The sequence below is a fragment of the Chrysemys picta genome, unplaced genomic scaffold (genome assembly GCF_011386835.1).
Source record: "Chrysemys picta bellii isolate R12L10 unplaced genomic scaffold, ASM1138683v2 scaf35, whole genome shotgun sequence".
Lineage (NCBI taxonomy): Eukaryota > Metazoa > Chordata > Testudines > Emydidae > Chrysemys > Chrysemys picta.
Window position 1 is genome coordinate 256,674 of NW_027052742.1, and position 11,890 is coordinate 268,563.

The 11,890-nt window shown below is 47.6% G+C and overlaps 1 long non-coding RNA gene across 1 annotated transcript; it reads left to right on the forward strand.

Moving 5' to 3' along the window:
* The first annotated feature begins 304 nt into the window (after positions 1–304).
* On the forward strand, positions 305–11,359 carry LOC135977774 (uncharacterized). Its single transcript, XR_010595218.1, has 3 exons — positions 305–431; positions 5,135–5,258; positions 11,259–11,359. It is a non-coding gene; the product is annotated as an uncharacterized LOC135977774 (long non-coding RNA).
* The last annotated feature ends 531 nt before the right edge of the window (positions 11,360–11,890 follow it).

Sequence of the window (11,890 nt, forward strand, 5' to 3'; positions counted from 1 at the left end):
CGCCTCCCTGGCCAACCTGGGTGGGGGTGGAGAAGAGGGTTTTGATAACTTGAGCTGTGGTTTGGTGGTGGAACAGCTGTCAAGGGCACTGAGAGGGAGGTAGCAGCAGCTCACCCTTCAAGGAGGGGATTTGGCACTGGAGGTTACTAGAAAGTACAATAAGACTCCATTCTGGGGTTCAGGAGGTGAATTCATCCCTCTGTGGTGGGCAGGTGCTGAGTGGAAATACTGCTGATTCCCGGTGCCCTTAATTCCCCCTGATTCCTCGGGGCGTTTGAGTCTCTGACAGGTTCTCGTTCCCTTGCAGCAGGAGGACGTCACAGCCAAAGCTATGCACCAGCTCCGCATCATCCATCACTTGCGCCAGGTGCCTGAGACACTGCAGGGGCTGTGCCTCTGAGGCCATCAGCAACTCCCGCTCCCTGCTGCAGGTACTGCTTTGATTTACTGTAAATGGGGAGCTAGTGGAAGGGGAAATGGAGCCCCCTGGCACTCACTAAATGGGAAAGTGGTGGATTCTCCATCTCTTGATGTCATTGAATGAAGACTAGATGCCTTTCTGGAATGTGTTTTCTAAGAAAGTAACTGTTGTGCTCTACAGGAAGCCTATGATATGCAGGGGGTTAGATGAGATGCTCTAAAGGTCTCTTGTGGCCATAAAGTCTCCTAATTTTGGAAACACTGAGTGTAGCATTGGGAGCAGCCCCTGATGTTTTAGTGTCTAACCGGTTTGCTTCCTAGAATGAAGACGCATTGAGTGGGGTGATCCACACAGAGTAGCTCAAACCTTCAAAGTGTCAGGCCAGCAGCAGGACATTAGCACTTCCGGGGATGGGTGGGTGTGGTAGTGACATCACAAAGGCCTTTTCAGGACCTCAGCCTATTGGTCAAAGGTGTTAGGGAGGTGGTGACCTCCGAGAGAGATGCTGACATCAGCCAGGCAGGACAGGAGCTTAGGGCCAGGGAAACCTCAGACACCCCTGTGGCTTTCATAGAATCATAGAATCATAGAATATCAGGGTTGGAAGGGACCTCAAGAGGTCATCTAGTCCAACCCCCTCCTCAAAGCAGGACCAATTCCCAACTAAATCATCCCAGCCAGGGCTTTGTCAAGCCGGGCCTTAAAAACCTCCAAGGAAGGAGACTCCACCACCTCCCTAGGTAACGCATTCCAGTGCTTCACCACCCTCCTAGTGAAATAGTGTTTCCTAATATCCAACCTGGACCTCCCCCACTGCAACTTGAGACCATTGCTCCTTGTTCTGTCATCTGCCACCACTGAGAACAACCGAGCTCCATCCTCTTTGAACCCCCCTTCACGTAGTTGAAGGCTGCTATCAAATCCCCCCTCATTCTTCTCTTCTGGAGACTAAACAATCCCAGTTCCCTCAGCCTCTCCTCATAAGTCATGTGCTCCAGACCCCTAATCATTTTTGTTGCTCTCCGCTGGACTCTTTCCAATTTTTCCACATCCTTCTTGTTGTGTGGGGCCTGTCGGAGAAAAACAGAGTTCTCACTATTTGTTTAGGTACAGCAAGTCAGATGCTTTATTAACTCTCACAATTGCCCAGAGGGAGAGAGCTAAGCACGTCTCTCCCAGGTAACTAATTACAGCAAGCATTTATACCTTTCATTACAGAAATAACGAGGGACAGCTGCGTTTTGTTTATACATAGGCCATCTTGATATCTCATTTCTTCACTTGTTTTGACTCTTGCCAACATACAATATTTTCTATACCTTATCTACACAAGGTCTTCTACACCTTATCTATACCAGGTCATAATGACTTCTTACACAGTTCTTTCTCACCCACCTCACACATTCCTCGCTTCTACAAATCTCGCGTTATTAGGGTTACAGTTAGCCTAACTCTTGCTAACGAACTGTCATTCATTGCATCCCCTTCCTGTCAGCTCTTTCTCTGCTTCCACAGGCCCAAAACTGGACACAGTATTCTAGATGAGGCCTCACCAATGTCGAATAAAGGGGAACGATCACGTTCCTCGATCTGCTGGCAATGCCCCTACTTATACAGCCCAAAATGCCGTTAGCCTTCTTGGCAACAAGAGCACACTGTTGACTCATATCCAGCTTCTCGTCCACTGTGACCCCTAGGTCCTTTTCTGCAGAACTGCTACCTAGCCATTCGGTCCCTAGTCTGTAGCAGTGCATGGGATTCTTCCGTCCTAAGTGCAGGACTCTGCACTTGTCCTTGTTGAACTTCATCAGGTTTTTTTCTGCCCAATCCTCTAATTTGTCTAGGTCCCTCTGTATCCGATCCCTACCCTCTAGCGTATCTACCACGCCTCCTAGTTTAGTGTCATCTGCAAACTTGCTGAGAGTGCAGTCCACACCATCCTCCAGATCATTAATAAAGATATTAAACAAAACCGGCCCCAGGACCGACCCTTGGGGCACTACTCCGCTTGAAACCGGCTGCCAACTAGACATGGAGCCATTGATCACTACCTGTTGAGCCCGACGATCCAGCCAGCTTTCTATCCACCTTACAGTCCATTCATCCATCCATCCCATACTTCTTTAACTTGGTGGCAAGAATACTGTGGGAGAGCGTATCAAAAGCTTTGCTAAAGTCAAGGAATAACACATCCACTGCTTTCCCCTCATCCACAGAGCCAGTTATCTCATCATAGAAGGCAATTAGGTTAGTCAGGCACGACTTCCCCTTGGTGAATCCATGCTGACTGTTCCTGATCACTTTCCTCTCCTCTAAGTGTTTCATCATTGATTCCTTGAGGACCTGCTCCATGATTTTTCCAGGGACTGAGGTGAGGCTGACTGGCCTGTAGTTCCCCGGATCCTCCTCCTTCCCTTTTTTAAAGATGGGCACTACATTAGCCTTTTTCCAGTCATCCGGGACCTCCCTCGATCGCCATGAGTTTTCAAAAATAATGGCTAATGGCTGTGCAATCTCATCCGCCAAGTCCTTTAGCACCTTCGGATGCAGCGCATCCAGCCCCATGGAGTTGTGCACGTCCAGTTTTTCTAAATAGTCCCGAACCACTTCTTTCTCCACAGAGGGCTGGTCACCTTCTCCCCATATTGTGCTGCCCAGTGCAGCAGTCTGGGAGCTGACCTTGTTCGTGAAGACAGAGGCAAAAAAAGCATTGAGTACATTAGCTTTTTCCACATCCTCAGTCACTAGGTTGCCTCCCTCATTCAGTAAGGGGCCCACACTTTCCTTGACTTTCTTCTTGTTGCTAACATACCTGAAGAAACCCTTCTTGTTACTCTTAACATCTCTTGCTAGCTGCAACTCCAAGTGTGATTTGGCCTTCCTGATTTCACTCCTGCATGCCTGAGCAATATTTTTATACTCCTCCCTGGTCATTTCTCCAATCTTCCACTTCTTGTAAGCTTCTTTTTTGCGTTTAAGATCAGCAAGGATTTCACTGTTTAGCCAAGCTGGTCGCCTGCCATATTTACTATTCTTTCTACACATCGGGATGGTTTGTTCCTGCAACCGCAATAAGGATTCTTTAAAATACAGCCAGCTCTCCTGGACCCCTTTGCCCTTCATGTTATTCTCCCAGGGGATCCTGCCCATCTGTTCCCTGAGGGAGTCAAAGTCTGCTTTTCTGAAGTCCAGGGTCCGTATTCTGCTGCTCTCCTTTCTTCCTTGTGTCAGGATCCTGAACTCGACCATCTCATGGTCACTGCCTCCCAGGTTCCCATCCACTTTTGCTTCCCCTACTAATTCTTCCCTGTTTGTGAGCAGCAGGTCGAGAAAAGCTCTGCCCCTAGTTGGTTCCTCCAGCACTTGCACCAGGAAATTGTGCCCTACACTTTCCAAAAACTTCCTGGATTGTCTGTGCACCGCTGTATTGCTCTCCTAGCAGATATCAGGGTGATTAAAGTCTCCCATGAGAACCAGGGCCTGCGATCTAGCAACTTCTGCTAGTTCCCAGAAGAAAGCCTCGTCCACCTCATCCCCCTGGTCTGGTGGTCTATACCAGACTCCAACCGTGACATCCCCCTTGTTGCTCACACTTCTCAACTTTATCCAGAGACTCTCAGGTTTTTCTACAGTTTCATACCGGACCTCTGAGCACTCATACTCCTCTCTTACATACAATGCAACTCCCCCACCTTTTCTGCCCTGCCTGTCCTTCCTGAACAGTTTATATCCATCCATGACAGTACTCCAGTCATGTGAGTTATCCTACCAAGTGTCTGTTATTGCTTCAGCAAGTCTCCTTCTCGAGGTCTCTCTTTGAGGACTGAGAGAGTATTAGTGTTCACATGTGTGAGTGCGAGCAGGAGCCTCTTTGGAGTTTTCTCCTTTCCTTTGACGGATTTTACTAGAAAACAGACGTCCCTATTTAGAAGGTAAGAGCCTCCAAGAGCTTTTTGGAACCTGCTCAGTCTGATCCATCTGGTGCCAGCTGAATTCTAGGCATGGAAAACACTAGGTTAAGGTGGCAGAATTTTATTCCCTCTGTGGGATTTTGTCCCGTAGAATCACAGGGGACATTAGTGTTTGTCATTTTCGTTTTACCTTTTCCTCCATCCCTCCTTCCTTTCTCTTCATCTCTTACTTCTTTTGTCCTTTCTCCTGTTCACCTGCCACCACCAGGAGTGGTGTGTGTGTGTGTGTGTGTGTTGCTGGGGGTGCTCTTCACCTCCCCTTGTGGGAAGTTGATCCAAAACTGTGAGGTTGAAATAGTGCTTGAACTCCAATGACACTAGATGCTGCCATCCTGTGGCTTAGCATTAGTGTCTGGGATGATTGGGGCAAGATCTCAACCTCCCCGCAACCCACTTCACTGCTGGCAGAATCCCTCCTGCCCCCCCTGCTAGAGCCGCCTCCCTGGCCAACCTGGGTGGGGGTGGAGAAGAGGGTTCTGATAACTTGAGCTGTGGTTTGGAGGTAGAACAGCTGTCAAGGGTACTGAGGGAGAGGTAGCAGGAGCTCACCCTACAAGGAGGGGGGTTGTCACTGGAGGTTACTAGAAAGGACAAGAAGACTCCATTCTGGGGTTCAGGAGGTGAATTCATCCCTCAGTGGTCGGCAGGTGCTGGGTGGAAATACTGCTGGTTCCAGGTGCCCTTAATTCCTCCTGATTCCTCGGGACGTTTGAGTCTCTGACAGGTTCTCGTTCCCTTGCAGCAGGAGGACGTCACGGCCAAAGCGATGCACCAGCTCCGCATCATCCTGCACTTGCGCCAGGTTCCTGAGACACTGCAGGGGCTGTGCCTCTGAGGCCATCAGCAACTCCCGCTCCCTGCTGCAGGTACTGCTTTGGTTTACTGTAAATGGGGAGCTAGTGGAAGGGGAAATGGAGCCCCCTGGCACTCACTAAAAGGGAAAGTGGTGGATTCTCCATCTCTTGATGTCATTGAATGAAGACTAGATGCCTTTCTGGAATGTGTGCGCCCAAAAAGTAACTATTGTACTATACAGGAGGCCTATGATATGCAGGGGCTTAGATGAGATGCTCTAAAGGTCTCTTGTGGCCATAAAGTCTACTAATTTTGGAAACAGTAGTATTGGGAGCAGCCTCTGATGTTTTACTGTCTAGCCGGCTTGCTTCCTAGAAAGAAGACGCATTGAGTCGGGTGATCCACAGAGAGTACCTGTGTCAAGGCTGAATGCCCACTTTGAAGTTTAGGGTACAAATGTAGGGGCCTGCCTGAAAACTTCTAAGCTTAACCACCATCCCAAGGCTAATTTCCTCCCCTGGGTAGCCTTGAGAAACCTTTCACCAATTCCCTGGTGAATACAGATCCAAACCCCTTGGATCTTAAAACAAGGAGAAATTAACCATCCCCCCTCCTTCCTCCCACCAAGTCCTGGTGAATCAAGATCCAAACTCCTTGGATCTTAAAACAAGGAAAAATCAATCAGGTTCTTAAAAATAAGGCTTTTAATTAAAGAAAAAGGTAAAAATCATCTCTGTAAAATCAGTATGGAAATTAACCTTACAGGGTAATCAAACTTAAAGAGCTCAGAGGACTCCCCTCTAGTCTTAGGTTCAAAGTACAGCAAACAAAGATAAACACTCTAGGAAAAGGTACATTTACAAGTTGAGAAAACAAAGGAAAACTAACACGCCCTGTTTGAAATAGGAGAGACTTGTTTAGAAAGATGTGGAGAACCTGGATTGATGTCTGGTCCCTCTCAGTCCCGAGGGCGAACACCCACACAAACAAAGAACACAAACAAAAGCCTTCCCCTCCCCAAGATTTGAAAGTATCTTGTCCCCTTATTGGTCCTTTAGGTCAGATGCCAGCCAGGTTACCTGAGCTTCTTAACCCTTTAGAGGGAAAAGGATTTTGGAATCTCTGGCCAGGAGGGATTTTATAGTACTGTACACAGGACAGCTGTTACCCTTCCCTTTATAGTTATGACAACCTCAAACCTTCAAAGTGTCAGGCCAGCAGCAGGACATTAGCACTTCAGGGTTTGGTTGGGTGTGGCAGTGACATCACAAAGGCCTTTTGCAGGATGTCAGCTTATTGGTCAAATGTGTTAGGGAGGTGGTGACCTCAGAGAGAGATGCTGACATCAGCCTGGCAGGACAGGAGCACAGGGCCAGGGAAACCTCAGAGACCCCTGTGGCTTTGCTTAAGCAAGTCTCCTTCTCGAGGTCTCTCTTTGAGGACTGAGAGAGTATTAGGGTTCACGTACGTGAGTGCGTGCAGGAGCCTCTTTCGAGTTTTCTCCTTTCCTTTTACTGATTTTACTAGAAAACAGACGTCCCTATTAAGAAGGTAAGAGCCTCGGAGAGGTTTGTAACCTTTTCAGTCTGATCCACCTGGTGCCAGCTGAATTCTAGGCATGGAAAACACTAGCTCAAGGTGGCAGAATTTTATTCCCTCCCTGGGATTTTGTCCCGTGGAATCACTGGGGACATTAGGTTTTGTCCTTTTCGTTTTACCTTTTCCTCCATCCCTCCTTCCTTTCTCTTCATCTCTTACTTCTTTTGTCCTTTCTCCTGTTCCCCTCCCACCACCAGGAGTGGGGTGTGTGTGTGTGTGTTTGTTGTTGGCGGTGCTCTTCACCTCCCCTTGTGGAAAGTTGATCGAATACTGTGAGGTCTAAATAGTGCTTGGACTCCACTGACACTAGATGCTCCCATCCTGTGGCTTAACATGACTGTCTGGGATGACTTGGGGCAAGGTCTCAACCTCCCCGCAACGCACTTTTCTGCTTTCAGAATCCCTGCTGCCCCCCCTCCTAGATCCGCCTCCCTGTCCAACCTCGGTGCGGGTGGAGAAGAGGGTTCTGATAACTTGAGCTGTGGTTTGGAGGTGGAACAGCTGTCAAGGGCACTGAGCAGGAGGTAGCAGGAGCTCATCCTACAAGGAGTGGGGTTGGCACTGGAGGTTACTAGAAAGGACAAGAAGATTCCATTCTGGGGTTGAGGAGGTGAATTGCTCAAAGGTGTTAGGGAGGTGGTGACCTCAGAGAGAGATGCTGATATCAGCCAGGCAGGACAGGGGCCCAGGGCCAGGGAAACCTCAGAGACCCCTGTGGCTTTGCTTCAGGAAGTCTCCTTCTCGAGGTCTCTCTTTGAGGACTGAGAGAGTATTAGGGTTCACATATGTGAATGCGAGGAGGAACCTCTTTCGAGTTGTTTCCTTTCCTTTTACTGATTTTACTAGAAAACAGACGTCCCTGTTGAGAAAGTAAGTGCCTCGGAGAGGTTTGTAACCTGTTCAGTCTGATCCACCTGGTGCCACCTGAATTCTAGGCATGGAAAACAGTAGTTTAAGATGGCAGAATTTTATTTCATCCCTTGGATTTTGTGCCGTAGAATCACTGGGGACATTAGGGTTTGTCCTTTTTGTTTTACCTTTTCCTCCATCCCTCCTTCCTTTCTCTTCATCTCTTACTTCTTTTCTCCTTTCTCCTGTTCCTCAAAAACTGTGGGGTTGAAATAGTGTTTGGACTCCACTGACACTAGATGCTGCCATCCTGTGGCTTAGCATTAGTGTCTGGGATGACTTGGGGCAAGATCTCAACTTCCCCTCAACCCACTTCACTGCTGCCAGAATCCCTCCTGCCCCCCCTGCTAGAGCCGCCTCCCTGGCCAACCTGGGTGGGGGTGGAGAACAGTGTTTTTTTCATACATTCATAGATTCTAGGACTGGAAGGGACCTCGAGAGGTCATCGAGTCCAGTCCCCTGCCCGCATGGCAGGACCAAATACCATCTAGACCATCCCTGATAGACATTTATCTAACCTACTCTTAAATATCTCAAGAGATGGAGATTCCACAACCTCCCTCGGCAATTTATTCCAGTGTTTAACCAACCTGACAGTTAGGAACTTTTTCCTAATGTCCAACCTAGACCTCCCTTGCTGCAGTTTAAACCATTTGCTTCTGGTTCTATCCTTAGAGGCTAAGGTGAACAAGTTTTCTCCCACCTCCTTATGACACCCTTTTAAATACCTGAAAACTGCTATCATGTCTCCTCTCAGTCTTCTCTTTTCCAAACTAAACAAACCCAATTCTTTCAGCCTTCCTTCATAGGTCATGTTCTCAAGACCTTTAATCATTCTTGTTGCTCTTCTCTGGACCCTTTCCAATTTCTCCACATCTTTTTTAAAATGCGGTGCCCAGAACTGGACACAATACTCCAGCTGAGGCCTAACCAGAGCAGAGTAGAGCGGAAGAATGACTTCTCGTGTCTTGCTCACAACAGACCTGTTAATACATCCCAGAATCAGGTTTGCTTTTTTTGCAACAGCATCACACTGTTGACTCATATTTAGCTTGTGGTCCACTATAACCCCTAGATCCCTTTCTGCCGTACTTCTTCCTAGACAGTCTCTTCCCATTCTGTATGTGTGAAACTGATTGTTCCTTCCTAAGTGGAGCACTTTGCATTTGTCTTTGTTAAACTTCATCCTGTTTAACTCAGACCATTTCTCCAATTTGTCCAGATCATTTTGAATTATGACCCTGTCCTCCAAAGCAGTTGCAATCCCTCCCAGTTTGGTATCATCCGCAAACTTAATAAGCGTACTTTCTATGCCAATATCTAAGTCGTTGATGAAGATATTGAACAGCGCCGGTCCCAAAACAGACCCCTGCGATACCCCACTCGTTATGGCTTTCCAGCAGGATTGGGAACTATTAATAACAACTCTCTGAGTACGGTTATCCAGCCAGTTATGCACCCACCTTATAGTAGCCCCATCTAAATTGTATTTGCCTAGTTTATCAATAAGAATATCATGCGAGACCGTATCAAATGCCTTACTAAAGTCTAGGTATACCACATCCACAGCCTCACCCTTATCCAGAAGGCTCGTTATCCTATCAAAGAAAGCTATCAGATTGGTTTGACGTGATTTGTTCTTCACAAATCCATGATGGCTGTTCCCTATCACCTTACCACCTTCCAAGTGTTTGCAGATGATTTCCTTAATTACTTGCTCCGTTATCTTCCCTGGCACAGAAGTTAAACTCACTGGTCTGTAGTTTCCTGGGTTGTTTTTATTTCCCTTTTTATAGATGGGCACTATATTTGCCCTTTTCCAGTCTTCTGGAATCTCTCCCGTCTCCCATGATTTTCCAAAGATAATAGCTAGAGGCTCAGATACCTCCTCTATTAGCTCCTTGAGTATTCCAGGATGCATTTCATCAGGCCCGGGTGACTTGCAGGCATCTAACTTTTCTAAGTGATTTTTAACTTGTTCTTTTTTTATTTTATCTGCTAAACCTACCCCCTTCCCATTAGCATTCACTATGTTAGGCATTCCTTCAGACTTCTCGGTGAAGACCGAAACAAAGAAGTCATTAAGCATCTCCGCCATTTCCAAGTTTCCTGTTACTGTTTCTCCCTCTTCACTAAGCAGTGGGCCTACCCTGTCTTTGGTCTTCCTCTTGCTTCTAATGTATTGATAAAAAGTCTTCTTGTTTCCCTTTATTCCCGTAGCTAGTTTGAGCTCATTTTGTGCCTTTGCCTTTCTAATCTTGCCCCTGCATTCCTGTGTTGTTTGCCTATATTCATCCTTTGTAATCTGTCCCAGTTTCCATTTTTGATATGACTCCTTTTTATTTTTTAGATCATGCAAGATCTCATGGTTAAGCCAAGGTGGTCTTTTGCCACATTTTCTATCTTTCCTAACCAGCGGAATAGCTTGCTTTTGGGCCCTTAATAGTGTCCCTTTGAAAAACTGCCAACTCTCCTCAGTTGTTTTTCCCCTCAGTCTTGATTCCCATGGGACCTTACCTATCAGCTCTCTGAGCTTACCAAAATCTGCCTTCCTGAAATCCATTGTTTCTATTTTGCTGTTCTCCCTTCTACCCTTCCTTAGAATTGCAAACTCTATGATTTCATGATCACTTTCACCCAGGCTGCCTTCTACTTTCAAATTCTCAACGAGTTCCTCCCTATTTGTTAAAATCAAGTCTAGAACAGCTTCCCCCCAGTAGCTTTTTCAACCTTCTGAAATAAAAAGTTGTCTCCAATGCAGTCCAGGAATTTGTTGGATAGTCTGTGCCCCGCTGTGTTATTTTCCCAACATATATCCGGATAGTTGAAGTCCCCCATCACCACCAAAGCTTGGGCTTTGGATGATTTTGTTAGTTGCTTAAAAAAAGCCTCATCCACCTCTTCCACCTGGTTAGGTGGCCTGTAGTAGACTCCTAGCATGACATCTCCCTTGTTTTTTACCCCTTTTAGCCAATCATGTGTATTATCCCACCAAGCTTCAGTGATGCCAACAATGTCATAGTTGTATTTATTTATTAGCATTTCCAGTTCTTCCTGCTTATTCCCCATACTTCTCGCATTTGTATAGAGACATCTAAGATACTGGTTTGATCTTTCCTCCCAGTTTTGTCCTGACCCTCCTTTCCCTCTGACAATATAGCCCACACTCCCTCTCGTTTTTGACCCATCTCCCCGGTCTCCATGTTCCCCACTTACCTGTGGGCTTTGCTCACCTGTCCCCGTCGAACCTAGTTTAAAGCCCTCCTCACTAGGTTAGCCAGTCTGTGTCCAAAGGTACTAATAACTTGAGCTGTGGTTTGGAGGTGGAACAGCTGTCAAGGGCACTGAGGGGGAGATAGCAGGAGCTCATCCTTCAAGGAGGGGGGTTGGCACTGGAGGTTACTAGAAAGGAGAAGACGACTCCATTCTGGGGTTCAGGAGGTGAATTTATCCCTCAGTGGTGGGCAGGTGATGGGTGGAAGTAGTGCTGGTTCCAGGTGCCCTTAATTCCCGCTGATTCCTCGGGGCGTTTGAGTCTCTGACAGGTTCTCGTTCCCTTGCAGCAGGAGGACGTCACGGCCAAAAGTGATGCACCAGCTCCGCATCATCCGGCACTTGCGCCAGATTCCTGAGACACTGCAGGGGCTGTGCCTCTGAGGCCATCAGCAACTCCCGCTCCCTGCTGCAGGTACTGCTCTGGCTCACTGTAAATGGGGAGCTAGTGGAAGGGGAAATGGAGCCCCGTGGCACTCACTAAAAGGGAAAGTGGTGGTTCTTCTTCGAGTGCTTGCTCATATCCATTCCATTAGGTGTGTGCGCGCCGCGTGCACGATCGTCGGAAGATTTTCTACCCTAGCAACACCGGCGGGTCGGCTGTGGAGCCCCCTAGAGTGGCGCCTTCATGGCGCTGAATATATACCCCAGCCGACCCGGCGCCCCCTCAGTTCCTTCTTACCGCCCCTGACGGTCGTTGGAACTGTGGAGCGCTGCTTAGCTGTTCTCCAGTCTCCCTAGCTTAGTTAGTTATTCGCAGTTATAGTTATAGTTATAGTCCTAGTGTTTATAGTTAAATAGTTCAATAGTTTTAAAAGTTGTTCTAGTTGTTATAATAGTTCAGGGGATTAAGGGGGTCGTCTCCCCCTTTCTCCCCCGGCCGCGGGGCCGGGCTCATGCCCAACGCTCCCGGCTTCAAGCT